Genomic DNA, 16,820 nt, shown 5'->3' with positions numbered 1-16,820 from the left:
GAAAATGCCTTTATGCATCTATGGAGATAATCATATGATTTTTATCCTTCCTTTTGTTATTGTAGTGTATCATATTGATTTATTTGTTGATGTTGAACCACCCAGGCTTCCCTGGAATAAATCTCACTTGATTGTGGTATATGATCCTTTCAACATATTGTTTAATTTGGTTTGCTAATATTTTGTTGAGAATGTTTACATGTATGTTTCATCAAGGATATTGGTCTGTAATTTTCAATTGGCCTGTAATTGGCATCTTTGTCTGGTTTTGGTATTAGGGTAACGATGGCCTGGAAAATGAGTTTTGAAGGGTTCCCTCTTAGAACTGCATTGGCTGCATCCCCTAAGTTTTAGTATGTTGTAGTTCCATTTTCATTTTTCTTTATGTATTTTTGGATTTCTATTTTGATTTCTTTGACCCAGCGGTTGTTCAGTAGCACACTGTTTAATCTCCACATTTGTGAATTTTCCAGTTTTCTCCTGTAATTGATTTCTAAATTTCATTCTGCTATGGTCAGAGAAGATGTATGATATGATTTCAATCTTCTCAAATATATTAGGACTTGTTTTGTTGCCTAACATATGATCTATTTTGGAGAATATTACATGTGCACTTGAGAAGAATGTGTATTCTGTTGCTTTTGGATGAAATTCTCTGTATATATCTGTTAAGTCCATCTGGCCTAACATGTCATTTAAAGTCAATGTCTCCTTATTGATTTTCTGTCTGTATGATCTACCCACTGATGCAAGTGGGGTATTAAAATCCCCACTATTCTTATATTGCTGTCTATTTCTCCCTTTATGTCAGTTAATATTTGCTTTATATATTTAGGTGCTCCCACACTGGATGCATAAATATTTACAAACATTGTATCCTCTTGTTTGATTGAGCCCTTTATCACTGTGTAATGCCTTTCTTTCTCTCTTATATCAGTCTTTGTACTAAAGTCTATTTTGTCTCATATAAGCATAGCTACCCCAGCTTTCTTTGCATTTCCATTTGCATGGAATATACATTTCTATCCTTCATTTTCAGTCTGTGTGTGTCCTTAATCTGAAGTGAGTCTCTTGTAGGCAGCATACAGATGTGGCTTATCTTTAATCCATCAGCTACTCTAGGTCTTTTGATTGAAGAATTTAGTCCATTTATATTTAAAGTAATTGTTGATAGGTATGTACTTAATGTTATTTCAATAATTGTTATCTGGTTATTTTTTAGTTCCTCTCTGTTCTTTTCTTCTTTTCTTGCTTTAACTTGGTAGTTTGATGGCTTTCTTGAGTAGTATGCTTTGACTCTTTTCTCTCTATTTTTTTGTGTATCTACTATAGTTTTTTGCTTTGTGGTTACCATGAAACTTACATATAACAACTTATATTTTTAACAGTTCATTTTGTTGATAAGTTTGAACATATTCTAATGCTCTACATTTTTACTCCCCCATCCCATGTTTTGTGTTTTTGATGACACATTTTACATATTTTAAAAATGTGACATCAAAACTGTCAAAATCTTAAAGAAGAAATAGCAGCAGTTAAACAAAAAAATCTCTTCTATAAAATAGAAATATAAAGCATTTTACTTGGTCAACATTACTCCAATACTCCACACAAAAAGAGTACAAAAAAAGAAAAAGAAGCAAGAAACAACAACAAAAAAAGAACAACAAAAAATAAAACTATGATGAACATACACATAAAAATTCCCCACAAAATATTAGCAAATAAAATCCATCAATACATAAAAGAATTATATACCATGACCAAGTAAGATTTATCTCAAGAAAGTTAGCTGGTTCAATATATGAAAATCTATCAATAAAATAACCATATTCACAGTCTAAAAAGGAAAAAGAACATCATCATACCAATTAATACAGGAAAAAAGTTTGACAAAATTCAACCCTCAATTATGATAAACACTCTTATCAATCCAGGGATAGAAGACAACTCCCTCAACTTAATAAGGGACATCAATAAAACTCTTAGCAATAAGATACTTAATAGTAAATTACTTTATGCTGTCTTCCTGGTGTCACAAACTATGCAAGGATGTTCATGCTCACCATTCATATTCAACATTGTACTAGAAGTTTAGACCATTAACATAAGGCATAAAAAAGAAGTTAAATCATACAGATTAGAAAGGAAGAAATAAACTGTCCCTATTTGAAGAAGACACAGTTTTCTACATAAAAAATACCAAAGAATCTACCAAAAAAAAATCCTCCTACTATTAATAAGTTGGTTTTGCATGCTTGCAAATAGAGGAATAGAATACACACAAATCATATTTCTATGTGCTGATAATTTAAAACTAAAATGATAATTTAAAAACCTATATGGGACAGTCTCTCATAAAATAATGTACAGGTACTGCATGTTTAAAATGGGAAAATGTGATGAAATAAATGAAAGACCTGAATTATGGAGAGACATAACTTATTAATGAATTGAGAGACCCAATCTAGTAGAATGTCAATTCTCTACAACTTAATTTATAAAATCAGCAAGGATTCTGTACATATTTACAATGTGAATCTAAAATTTATATAAAAAGCCAAAGTAAACAGAATAGAATAAAATACCTAAAAATAGATATCTGTTTAAAGACTTACTCTGTGTTATTGGTAAAGAAGATAAACACATAGATGAACAGAACAAATCAGAAACAGAATATGCCCAAACAAGTATGGTCAAATAATTTTTGACAACAATGTGAAAGTATTGCAATATATAAATACTAACACTTTCAGTAAATGGTGTTAGAATAATTGGACATATATACTCTAAAATAAACTTAGATTTAATTTTCACAGTGTATATAAAAACTAATACAAAATGGGTGGTCCATGTCAATGTATAGAGAAAAACAATAACTTTTTAGAATCAAACATAGGAAAAAGTCCTCACAATCTTGCACAAAGAAATACCAAATTCACAAACTATGAAGATAAAATCCTAATAAATTAAATTGCATTAAATATTATAAAGCTTTTACTCTCCTAAAGACTATGTTCAAAATGAGAAGCCAAGAAACTTTTTTTTTTCAAAGAACCTATATGACAAAGGTATTGTATACAGAATATGTTAAACATCCTCAAAAATTAATAGAAAGAGGCAAAAAAAAATAATAAATAATAGAAAGAAAAAATTATAAAGTGAAAGAGTGACATCAATGAAAATGAAAGGGCAAGGCCCTCCATAAATTCTCTCTTCCATAAAAACAGTGAGAAAACTGGCAAAAATTGTCACAATGAACTTTGTCAAAACTCTGGAAATTAACCAAAGGTTTGCAGCAATATGAATAATGTTTATGCAAAAAATAGTCTGTATTCTCTGACCATAAAACAAAAAAAATAGAAATTAATCTTCCAGTCTCTAAAACTACCTGTTCTTGAATAACATTTTTCTAATAAGAAATGAAAATACTAGACAATGTAAAGTAATAAAGGTGGGTAATTTATGTGGCAAAACTCATGAGAAGTGTCAAGAATTACAAGCAGTGATTAAATACTAAAGGATCATGAAAATAAGCCAAATATAAAACAGTTTATCAGAAACAGTAAAAGTTTTTTATGAAAACAAGCAGAATAATAAAGCTTAATGCAGAAAGAAATGTATTAGTATAAATAAAAATTGAAATATTTAAACACTATTCATCCCTCCTTCTACAAATAAAATTGAGTAGGAAATTTTAAAAATACATTCTAATAAAAATTATAAAGCTGATTTAGTAAAAATTATGGGGGTATTATTAAATAAAATGTATAATTAACAATTATATTTTAATAACTTGAAAAGTCACTATGAAATTAACTACATGATTATAAATTTTAAATTAGAATAAAAAATAACTATACTAATAGAAATACAATTAAACATAGAATTAATTGTTCAGGAATAATTTCCTAAAATATTTAGCTCCACTTGCTTCCTTAGACAAATTGTTTCTATACACTTAAGTATAAGCTACACCAAGATAAGGATAAATCACACAGAGGCTTAAAGTCAATGAATTAATCATATGGAATTAGTAAAACAATTATATCAAAACTTGACATTTAGTCTGCAGAAAAGTTTTCCAAAGGTATCTTCTTCTAAACTGTTAACAACAATCAGAGATACCATTTTTGGAGCATTTACTGTGTACCATACACAGTGTTAAGACCTTTATTCATATTAACTCCTTTAATCTTCATATTTATTCTCTAAAAATAGATGCTATTCTTATCCACATTTTATGAATGAAGCATTTGAATTACAGGAAAATGAAGTAGGTTGTCTATAGTCATAAAGTGGAAAAAGTAAATGGATTATGAACCCAGAAAAAATATGGTTTCAGAATTCATGTTTTTATCACCTGTGATTGTTCATTTCATTCCATGTGTTAACTTGGCTATGTTATGACACCCAGATATGTGGTCAAACATTATTCTAGATGTTTCTGTGAAGATAATTTTTATATGAAATGAACACTCAAATCAAGATGGCCTTGTCCACTCAGTCAAAGGCCTTAATAGAAAAAGATGCCGTTTCTGGAAAAAGAGGGAATTTTGCTGGAAGACTGCCTTTGGACTCGAACTGCAGCTCTTCTCTGGGTCTACAACTCACCAACCCACCATGCAGATTTTGAACTTTCCAAGCCTCTGTAAATGTGTGGGACAATTCCATAAAATCTCAATCTCTCCCTTCCTTCTCTCTCCCTCTGGGTCTCTCTCTGTGCCTCTGTGTCTCTCTTTGTCCTCAGCATCACTGTAGACCAGGGTTGATGTATCTTATGCTGCTCTGAAATTAAGCTCCCTGTTATCAGTGGGAATGAGAGCATTTCAGAATAGCTCAGACTAACTGGCAACACTTAACTGTAAGAGGTATGTACAATGAATGTGATGGATAGCAAGGACAGAATATAATCCACAGCAACCTGACCTACAGGGATCTGTGAAAATTTGAAGAAAACATGGTGCTTCAGGAGGCAAGACAGATGTGGACCCCATACAAATATTTCCTGACATATAATACCAGAAAGAACTCTGGCTGTGCCAGTTTTCAGATGTAAACTACTTCTGAGACCTAGAGCTCATTGGTTTAATGGGAGGCTGGGTCACCTTGAAGAAAGGCCCTATAATCCCACAGGAAGCATATACCATACTGGTCAATAATTTTTCTCCAAAGGAGCTGACAGCTGTTTCTCATAGTAACTAAATACTAGGAAAATGAATACTCAGATCTTCACAGGGCTACTGGATGCAGAGTTTAAGCTGACACTGAACGATACCAGGGAATCCAAAAGTCATGAGCCCTCCTCATCCCTTCACCCCCCTGTTTAGAGTGATAATTCAAATTCCAGTCCAACTCCATCTCATAATTTTTCCAGTAGGTCTGTTAACCTAGGCTATTTCTATGGTCTCTGAATGCATGATCAAGTTGAATATAGTTAAGTGCTCTCAGAATCTCATTTTGTTTTCTTGATGATTTCAGAGCCATTATTGTAGAAAAGGCTCAATAGAAATCCACAATACCTCTAACCCCTACTCAAAATAGAGTACCAACAGCAACACTCAGTGAAATGGCACAGTACAGTGCAAACTTCACAAACCTAAAGGATGCAAGGATGATAGTCCCTGTCATATCCCCACTTAATTCAATACTTTGTCCCCTGAAAAAGCAGATAGATCAAAGCAGATGACAGTGGTCTATTCTAACTTTAACCATGTGATAACCACAATCATAGCTGCTCTAACGAATGTAGTATCTTACTGAAACATATCACACAACCCTGAACCTTGTCAAATGGCTATTGGTGTGTTGTTATCAACCCCAACCCAGAATGGGAATCAGAAGCCATTTACAATCCTTTAGGACAGACAGCAGTACACATTTACTAGCCTTAGAGCTATATTAATGTTCCTTCTCTGTCACAGTAAAGTATGAAGAAGGCTAGATCCTGTAGTCAATGTACAGAACATCATGTATGTCATCCATATTGACAAAAACTGAATCAATTTGGGGCCTTTGAGTAGGTCAATAGCAAGGGAGGAAACTGTATCCATTTCAAATTATGGTACTAAGTAGTACGGTCACTTGAACCATATGGCTTTGTAGATGCCATGATGGTAGAAAAACATCTACAGAAGTCAGGGTACCATGTGGATATTTATAGCACAGACTTCTGGGATTCTCAAGCAGTGTCATGATTTGTGCAACTGAGAATTATTCTTCAATTCAGTTCGTGGATCTATCACAGACTCATAAGCCCTTGACATTAGCCTTGAGTCTTTCGGTGACTAGAGGACATGAAGATGCCCACATGAAATGCATATTTTCTGAAATACCAAATAAAAAGTTTGAGTAGACTTAATACCAATTCATCATACAATGGAAAGAGAGTCTTTGAGGTATAGCTCAGGCAATTAGAAAGGACAAAGTATATTACATAAATAGGTGTCCTAGACTCACATGTCATCTATATCTGTTGCATTGATATTTATCCCTCACACTTTACAGGTAGTTCCCTAAGACCAGATATCAAAGAAGGAAAAACTCTAGGTCCGTTTAATGGCTAAGTTAGTTCAATATATTGGTGTGAACTAAATATACTTTTTCAACATTATTTGTCTGGAACCTAGGAATGGAAATTATAACAGCCCCTATCAGTGACACATTGGGGAATTTATCTCCACTATTTTAGACTGTGTTAAAAATTTATTTTTGACTTAATTCCTAGGTTTTAATTTCTTGGGGCTTTGATTTGTTGGAGACAGGCTTTTTCTACTTGGGAATACAGTAAGGGTTCAACTAAGCTACGCCTGGTTACTTTGGACAGTTTGCACCAAAAATCTGAAGGCAGACAAGTTATTCCTACTTTGATAGAGGTAACTGACTCTGATTTTCATGATGAAATAGAGCTGTTGCTATTAAATCAGGAGAAGGAAGAATACGGCTGCATCTCCAGAGATTTACTGGTGTGCTTGTGCATGCTTCCATTTATGGAGATAACCATAAAGAGAAAATTATAAGCACCAGGAACTGGCAACAGCACAGTTACCTTGGAGAAAGAAGTTAGGGTAATCTTACTGGGCAAACTACTTATTAGCAGAAGTACTGACTGAGGTTGTAGGAAATCTAGAATGAGAGGTAGAAGAGAGAAATGATATATATAAACTATGGTCACAGGATGAACTGCATACAGGAAACTAACTTCTCAACGGTTTCTTCAATTATCCTCTTTTTAAAACTGCAACTGGCTACAAGTATCAGTGAATCAGTAAGTAAAGAGAGTGGATCTGAATTTTGCAAGAAGTGAAATGTAGCAAAACATAATTACTGATGGTTTCCTATTCCAAGTACTGGTATGTATCCAACTAAAAGCATATCTGACAGTGAAAATTTATGGTCTATAAGTGCCTGAGAGCTGACAATCCCAGGAGAAGCCCTCAAATAATGAAGGAAGGAAGTGATGGGTAAATACCACAACTTTTTTGACTTTAGGTGGGATAATTCTAAGGTGAATTTTGTAAGTCTCTCCAAGGGGTCACTAGTGGGATAAAACCCTATTTTTCCAATGTGTTAACTTAATTACTATCATAACCTTGAATGACTATATCACTCCCCTAGTCCCTCACTGTGCTCCTGAGATAATTTCTAAATAAATTATTTGCTCTATACATGTCATTTTAGATTAATAGGCTTAGAAAACCATCAAGTGAAAATGTCTCTCTAAAAAATTCTTCAGTAGATATAATTGCCATAGAGAGTGTCGTCTACCTAGAAAACTGAGAGAGTTGAACTCCTTTTCTTGAAATTTTTATTAGATTGGATTAGATTAAATTCCCTTGACTTGAAACTGAAACTCTATCTATAGAGGGATAGAGATATAATAATTGTTGACCTATGAAACAAAAGGAAATCAACCTAACCTTCCAAAATAATGTTATTAAAGTGTCCAGAGATTAGATAAATATATGCAAATATCTTTATGCATTAAACAGAAAATTTAATGGAAAATGATTCCCCATTTCAACAGCAACACCAACTATAAAATACCTAGAAATAACAGTAAAGAACATTGTTTGAGATCTATATAAAGAAAACAACACAATTTTATTATTACCAAAAAAGTCTAATAAATTTGAGTTAAGTATAAGGAAGAACCTATATTTTAGAATGGGTGTACATGGTGTATGTGAATTGTAGTTTCACTATATAATAAAACTTAAGGTTACCAGAAATCTGATCATTAAGACTTGAGTCTTGGATTTTGGATTTTTCAAGAATTTTGGATTTTAGTTTGGCATCTTGGGAGTGGGTTTGATCATTTCTGAATTTTAGAAAGGTTTGGCATTACATAGTCTAATTTGGAATATCAAGAAACTACAGTAGATAAAACAAGTTCTATGTGACAATTACATAATTATTATTGGTATAGATAGTAATAAGAGATTTTATCAATACTAATAAGAGAAGCTGATAATAGAAATATTATTTTAACAAGGCAAAATACTCTGTTTCAATTTTCCTAAACCAATGTGTGTGTGTGTGTGTGTGTGTGTGTGTATAAAATTTAAAATGTAACCATTATTGACTATATGGATTTTTCTCAGTCTTGCTATGGCTATTGATAGTTCTGATATCCAGAATAGTATGGGTGCCCCTGCTTTAGCAGAAAACTGACAATCCCCTCAGTATCTGTGAAGATCTCAGAACTGTTTTCTCTTCTCCTGATGTGATTATGATTTTCTTTAAATTGGGGTAGGTGGAGATATGTTACCAATGAAGAATTGAACATTCTACTTCATTCCTAACTAAGAATTTCATTTTAACACCGTCTTTGCACATTAAAAACTAAAATAAAATCCCTTGAGGGTAAATAAAAGATGTCTGGGCAGAGATAAAATGTAAAGCATTTGAAGATGATTCTAAGATTGGGGATTATGTATATATATAAGAAAAATCTGGTGCAATGGCAATAGAACTTTGAACTTGCATAGAATAGATAATTTTAAAAAATTTTTAATGAATCTGCAAATTAGATTCAATTTTCCAGATAGTCAACAAACTAAAGCAGCACTTTCCACATTGTGTAGCTTTCTTAGGTATACATGTGATTAATACATATAACACCAAATCAGTTAGAAGCGTTCATTCAATTATTAGCTTTTGTGATACACTGAAAAATATTTTCCATAGAATAACATTTGAAAATTTTAAGTCTCTTTGACTATTTTGTTTCTAAAAAATAAATGCCTATATTTCTGCTCTGACCTGTAAATAGTGTGGATGTTAGCACTTCTATCCTCACAATAAAAAATGCTAAACAAGCTGAAAAACAACTCAGAGAATTGAGGGCAAAGGGCAAGCTGCTGCCCACAAACCTGAATAGACTCAGATATGGAGAATCACAGAAAATCACAACTTACTTGGAGCAGAAACCACTGCTGGCACCGGTACAAGTAGGCAGACTTAAACTGTAATTGAAGAACTGCTGGCAGCTCAGTGTGGAGCATCTTGAAAGTTATGACCTCTGGGGATCCCAGTGTTAGGGAGGCCACCAAAATTCCATGAGTTTTACCTTCAGGATCCCCACCAGCTTCTCACTGTGAAAAAAAAGAAAGGAAAAAAAAAATCCCTTAGTTCTTCCTGTGTATAGTCTTGATTACCATAACTTTATAATAAGATTTGAAAGTGGGTACTCTGAGTCTTTCATATTTATTTTCTTTCTTTTTTCTTTTTTTTAAAAATAAATTTACTTATTCATTTTTGGCTGCATTGGGTCTTCACTGCTATGCGCGGGCTTTCTATAGTTGTGGCGAGCGGGGCCTATTCTTTGTTGCGGTGCGCGGGCTTCTCATTGCGGTGGCTTCTCTTGTTGCAGAGCACGGGCTCTAGGCACATGGGCTTCGGTAGTCGCAGCAGGCAGATTCAGTAGTTGTGGCTCACAGGCTTTAGAGCGCAGGCTCAGTAGTTGTGGCACTTGGGCTTAGTTTCTCTGCGGCATGTGGGATCTTACCGGACCAGGGCTCAAACCCGTGTCCCCTGCGTTGGCAGGTGGATTCTTAACCACTGGGCCACTAGGGAAGCCCTATTTTTCTTTTTGAAAAGTCGTTAAGGCTATGCAAGGTCCAAACATATGGTGGGAATCTGATTGGAATTCCATTGGCTCTATACATCAAATGGGGAAGACTAGTATATTAGTGATATTGAATCTTTAAATCCATCAATAAGGATTTTTTTTTCTCCATTTAACTAGGATTTTTTTTTAAATTTCTTTCATCAGTATTTGGAATTTTCTTTATCCTGTTTTACTGAAATACAGTCGACTTATAACACTGTATAAGTTTAAGGTGTACAACAGATGGTTTGATATATACATATGTTGTGAAATGATTACCACAATGTTTAGTTTACCATCAATCACTTCACATACTTAAAATTGTTCATTCCTGTGATAAGAACTTTTAAAATCTAGTCTCTTAGCAATTTTCAAAGATATAGTACAGTATTGTTACCTACAGTCATCATGGTGTACACTATATCCCCAAAACTTATTTATCTTATAACTGGACATTGTACCTTTTGACCACTTTCACCCATTATCCTACCCTAACCCACACCTCTGGCAGCCACCATCTTGATCTCTGTTTTTATGAATTTGTTTTTTCAGATTCCATATATAAGTGAGAATTTGCAGTGTTTGTCTTTCTCTGACTTATTCTATTCAGCATAATATCCTCAAGGTTCATCTATGTTGTTGCAAATGGCAGGATTTCCTTTATTTAATGGCTGAATAGTATCTAGATCTATATATATATTCATCTGTTGATGAAATTGTTTGTTCTATTCTTTTTTTATGAAAGAGTGCTAGCAACATTTCTTCCAGATCTCTAAAATCATGGTGGAAGATGGAAGTTCATATATACATTTTATTTAGTTTATGAATCAAGATTGAAACATTAATGTAGCTCATCAGCCACATATAACTGGATTCAATAAATTTTGTCTATTAGGATAATTTTTCCTTTTGTTTACTTTTATATGTAATTTATTCCATGAGTTTCACTTATATTGCTGTAATATCTTATGGTTTGCAAAATAAGAAGCCTAATCTTAAAATATTCCTGTACGGTAGGTGTATTCCCATTTTAGATGAAGAAACTGATGCTCAAGGAGGAAAAATTTTTGACAAAGTTTACCAAGAAAATATACATTGAAGTTTGAAAATTAGCTAGTGCTTCCAAAATCCATGTCATTGTTCCATACTTATTCTGTATTTTATGTAACAGTGCACTGTAAACATTATAATAAAAATGAAGATTGAATGTATAACATGTTTATAAAATTAATATACAATTAATTAACAATCAGACTTTATATCTGTGTTATGAGTGCTTTGGGGATATAAAACTCTTCATGGATAAGAATAATCTAATCTAGATATCAGAATACCATTCTATGTATCATGAATATTGGTATCAAGCATGATATATTTAAATGAATCTCTATAAATGTGAAATACTTTGTCATTGACAAATGATGGGCTATATAGGAAATTAGTATTTAGGAAATAAATATATAATTTTAAAAATCCTTGCTTTCTTACTAGGGGAAAAAAGGTTGAAGTAAACTGTAATATTAAATTATTTTAAGAATTAATTAAATAGATTACTAAAAATAAAAAACGGAAATATTTTCCTAGAATTTTATTCTGAATGTTCTTCTAAATTGAAAATATATTACTGTGCTAGATATCAAGCCTCCAAGAAAAGCAATTAACAGTTTCACATTTCACTGACTAGTGTTTGAGATAGTTACTTTAAATCATAGCAGGATATGTGGAGTTAAATGATTTTATCTTGGCTTGAGAATTAACCAACAGCTGAACACTTTACCTGCAATCTCATTCAATGTGATTTTAATGGACTAGCTCATGGTGGGAAAATGCCATCACAATTAAAATGAATCTCTTAGGTTTATGAATCCCTGTAGAGACTAACTCAAGAAGGATATCAACAGAGGTTACAAAGAATATTTCAAACTTGAAATTGTCTGCAATACTCTGCATATGTGACATTTTTAACAAACTCTTACAGTTTATTATATTTTCTATTTTAATAAGCAGTAATCATCAACTAAATATTACGTGCATATTTTAACAAGTGCTATAGACCTAATGTTAATGCTCTTACTTTGAAGAGGATTATTTGTAGTTCAAGGCTTTAAACTACTCTCTAATGTGTAGAATTCTACACTGAATAGTTGGCCCAAGTGTTCCGAAGCCTTTGACTTTGCAAGATATTGCCATCATTAGCATCAAACTTCTGGATCAGAAACAAAAACCACAATGCCCTATGTTGTTCATCTATGTTGTTGCAAATGGCAGGATTTCCTTTATTTAATGGCTGAATAGTATCTAGATTCAGCCATTAAACAAAGGATTCTAGAATTAACAAAATCATTGAGGCAGGTTCTAAACAATTTTTTTCTCACTAAAATTTTAGCATTATTTATTTCAACAGAGTGTTTAAAATTGTTTTAATGGCAGTGGTGTTGAGAGGATTAATAGATATGATATCAATAGATTTAAATGAAGAAGTGGTTGAAAATTCATAAAGATTACCTTGGTAATAACACAAAGGCAGGAAAGACAATAAAGACACGTTGCTAGAAGTCTAAATCTGAGTTATCCTAAGTATTTAATTGGAAAGATACTTGAGACTATAAAGGTAGCAGGTCTTGGACTAGGATAAGAAATGAGGTACAGAATTAAAGGAGGTACTCTCAGATTCTTGAAAGTGAGTGCCTCCTTAAATTTTGTGTCCTAGGCTCTTGCCTTGCCTCACCCTAGTCCTGAGCAAGAAAAGTTGAATTAAATACTACACAGATTTCCCAAGTTTGGATAGTTCAAAGGACTCACGAGGCTTCCCAAAGCATACTCACATAATGCTCTTTATTTAAAGTGAAAGTATCAATAAGACACAGCAATAGAAAGAGAGCACAGGCAAGTTTTGGTGGTCTGAAATATATTCAGGTACAATCTCCCCAGAATCCTTAATGCACATGGGCCAGGCTTCAACATCAGTTGAGGCATCAATATCTGTGCAAGGAATCTGGGTCTCATGAGCACTCAAGGCAGAAGTAAGGAAGGGGGATTACACATGTCTGGCAATGTAGTTAAACACTGCCATAGCTCATAGGCTACACCAGGTAAAAACCATCAGTAAACCAAGCCCTAGGAGTGTCTAGATTTTTAGACTTTAAACTACACATGATAAATCCCACAGAGCTTATCTTGGTCAAAGCCAACCTCCAGTATCCCCAGAGATAAGGATAGAATTTTCCCAGACCAGCTGAAAATCAGCTCTATTCTACACATACTCCAGTATGACTCCCCCAACCTTAGGGCTTCTATGCAGAAACATTTTAACAGATGCCAGCAGGATTGCAAATTGGTTTTAAACCAATCTTAAGCATGCAAGAGAGATCTTGATAGTCCTAGATGTGGCCCAAGGCTTATATCAGGAATAAATTAAAGCAATAATAAGTGACTACAGGAATTTGAATTCTCTGGACAGTTATCAAATTTTGGCTTTTCATTACTTTTGGTCCCTTCATCATACACACACCTTTTACATGTACTACTGAAGAATTCCAAATTTGAAAAGCTGCATTATGCTTAGCCATCTTCATTATGTTCAATGTTGAGCATTCAGTGGTTTGATCCTTAGAACAGGTTTCTTTGGAAAATGTTTCCAAAGTCACACATTATCTTTGAACTCTCATATGTATTTATTTGCTTTTTTAGTAGGTAAAATGAAAATAAGGAAATTAACCATAACCAATTTAAAATGGTGTTAGTAAACAAATAGGGTGAAACATTTAGATGAAATAAAACTGTTTGTAAGGTAATAACACAAGTGGAGAGTTTAAATGCAAAAACAGAATGTCATGAGAATTTCCATATTGTTTATGATCCCTGATTTCCAATATGGTATATGCAAAAATACTCTGAAAAGTATTTTTATGCTGTTCTCTACATCACTAAGACAAATTAATGAAGATACCACATTCCAATTTTGAAAGTAAAATATAACAGTATGATTGAAAATACTCTGAATTTATATTTTATTCATAGACTGTCTTAAGAATTATTTTTATAAGCATCTGTTCAGATATATTTTTACTTTTTATTAACATATTCATAGAGTAAAAAAAATTTTCTGTCAGGAAAAGTTTTATCACATAAATGTATAGTATCAAAGTACACATTTACTATTTAAATTATAGAGAGGTTACTAAAGCAAAAATGTAGACTTGGAAAAATGTTTTGAAATTACATATTTCTATAAAATTATTTAAAGTAACTGAAGTAATTCTTCAACATTAAAATAATTATTTTGTTCATTTAAATAAAATACTGCATAGACATAGGTATATATAACATGGAAAATTTCATTGATATTATAAAATCAGAGTATAATGAAAAAACTACAGAAATACACAAAAACAGTAAATTATATTATAAATTCCTGGTGAATGATGTCAATAAAACCACAAAAATGTTTTGGAATCAGGAGGATTTGAAATGACTCACAAATGTGTAATAATGAACTACTCTTAGACATAACTATTCAACACTAAATATGTACTGCTTATTAATCATTTATTATAGTTTTAATTTAAAATTTTTACCATTTTATTTTAAACCTCATTGTCAATATTGGGTAATGTCTTATTTAAAGGTGAAAAAATCTTTAAGTTTTACAATTTTCATTAAAAATTTGAATCTAAATTATATAGCAGAGAAAAAAATTGGAAATGTTATAATTAATTTTTTTCATGAGATAAAAGTGTTTCTATTAATGTTGGAAAAAACTTAAATAGGAACTATAATATGTTGATATAATTTTGAATTATCTGAGTTATTTTATTTAAATAGTGCCTCATCCTTTCTCAGTTTTCCTGACTTGATTGTTGGGGGACTTCAATGGAAGAGGAAATTATGCATTTTATCCTGTTAAGTAAAATAAAAATGTATAACATAATACTATTTCTGTCAATGGATTTTAGACACTTGGTAGTTCAAGTTTAGTAGCAACATATTAATTCATCAGGTTTTTTTTTAACTTTTCTACATATTATTCCTTAACATCTGGAAAAAATTTAAAATCTATCATAGTAAATATTGATATCTAAGAATGTCTTTTAAATTTGTTACCAAAAATCTTTTGTGTGCCTCAGTGTGTTAGTTTTATTAAAGTTAAATCTGTATACTTAAAATAAAATTAAAGACAAAATGGTACAGAACTCCTGAACTGTGGAGTTTTTAACTCTATAAACTACCAAACATGCAAACTGCTATCAACTGCCTTTTGTATATAAGATCTGTAAAAACTGCACTCCTTATAATAAAGCCCCCAATCCTCCTCTCTATGACTAGTATAAAACACTGAATTGAGACATGGTTAATGTATTAATTTGATGAATAAAATTTATGCTAATCTCATTCAATTTTGACCTGCAGCTGCTTGCAGGGACATGGAAGAGGGGGCAAGAAAATGAAGAAACCTGAAATTGTGCTGTCATTTAATGAGTATTCCTAAAAGGTGAAAAAGTGGAGAAGAAAGCCTAGGTGAAGGTGATAGAAAGACCTGGACACAGTGGTGCTGTCCCTGCCAAGCGCGCCAAGCCCCACATACAGCTGAGCCAGTACCCAGAGAAGGAAGTGAAGCGCTGAGGTCAGTTAATGTACAATATGTACCAGGACACCTGACTACCTCAAGTAGTAAGGAAATTCTGCACTTCATTGATGGTGCAAAGAGCCCACCAGCTCTCCAAGCATGATGCTGTGACCAGCCTGTCCACCTACAATATCTGGCTGGCCCGGAGGGACAAGGAGGACACCATCTCAGGTCCCATCCATGACACTGTCTCTGTCTCCCACCTCCAGTATGACGCCTTGCACCTGGTGGGACTGAAGAGCCCAGGACCCCGGAATTTCTTCAGCCCGAGTCTGTCTGTGGAAAGTTCCAGAGGCCACAGGAAAGGCTTAGTGTCCGAGAACGGAGTGGGGCCTGTGGAGGCCAGCTGCCTGGTGATCCTGGCTCCCGTTCCACCAAGTCTTCCACATACTTTATGTGGAGTCCACCATGGACTTTCAGGGCAGAGCAATATTGGAAGGGGTCTCTTTCAGAAGTGGACAGAAGCCACTTCTGTCCCATCACAAAAATGACTGGTTCTCCCACAAAAGTGAATATTAGAGGATCCCACGAGGCTGAAGCAAGCACCTTCCTAGGTAAGTGCATGCACAGGTGGCACCTTGCCTGTTCTCCTGCGTGTGGACATCGCCAAGTGCCCTGACTACCAACGAGAGCGCTCAGAGTGCTGGACCCCTAGCTGCTGACAGCCTTTGCACTGACACAGTACACCCAGCTTTCCTCCCAGGAGACCTAGCAGTTGGCCGCCCTGGGGCCCCAGTACCACAAAGGGTCTCAGTCCAGAGTTTGCCACCCACAAGTGGCAGCTCAATGCAGACAACCACAAGTGCCTGCTGCTGGGGCCAAGGCCCCTCATCCCTCAGGAGGACAGCTAGCACTTGGAGGACTTCCTGGAGACCATCAGGGTGATGGACGGTGACCGCATGCATCATCACGGTATGGGGCAAGGCCTGGGTGCTTTGCCGTCCCCACCCACCCCCTTATTCTTGGCCCATCCTTCTCAGGAAGAGGTTCCTGTGACCTCTGTGCATCCACACTTCCTATCCCTGGGCTGGGCTGGGGGCTGGGCGACAAAATCCAGGCACAGATGTCCCTCTGCTGTTAAGG

General features: G+C 34.0%; 1 pseudogene; it reads left to right on the top strand.

Moving 5' to 3' along the window:
* Positions 1-16,356, top strand: part of LOC112063768 (cerebral cavernous malformations 2 protein-like) — an 89,106-nt pseudogene extending 72,750 nt beyond the window's left edge.
* The last annotated feature ends 464 nt before the right edge of the window (positions 16,357-16,820 follow it).

This window comes from Physeter macrocephalus, chromosome 10, assembly GCF_002837175.3.
Source record: "Physeter macrocephalus isolate SW-GA chromosome 10, ASM283717v5, whole genome shotgun sequence".
NCBI lineage: Eukaryota > Metazoa > Chordata > Mammalia > Artiodactyla > Physeteridae > Physeter > Physeter macrocephalus.
Note: the sequence above shows the minus strand (reverse complement) of the source record. Positions and strands in the feature narration are given on the sequence as shown.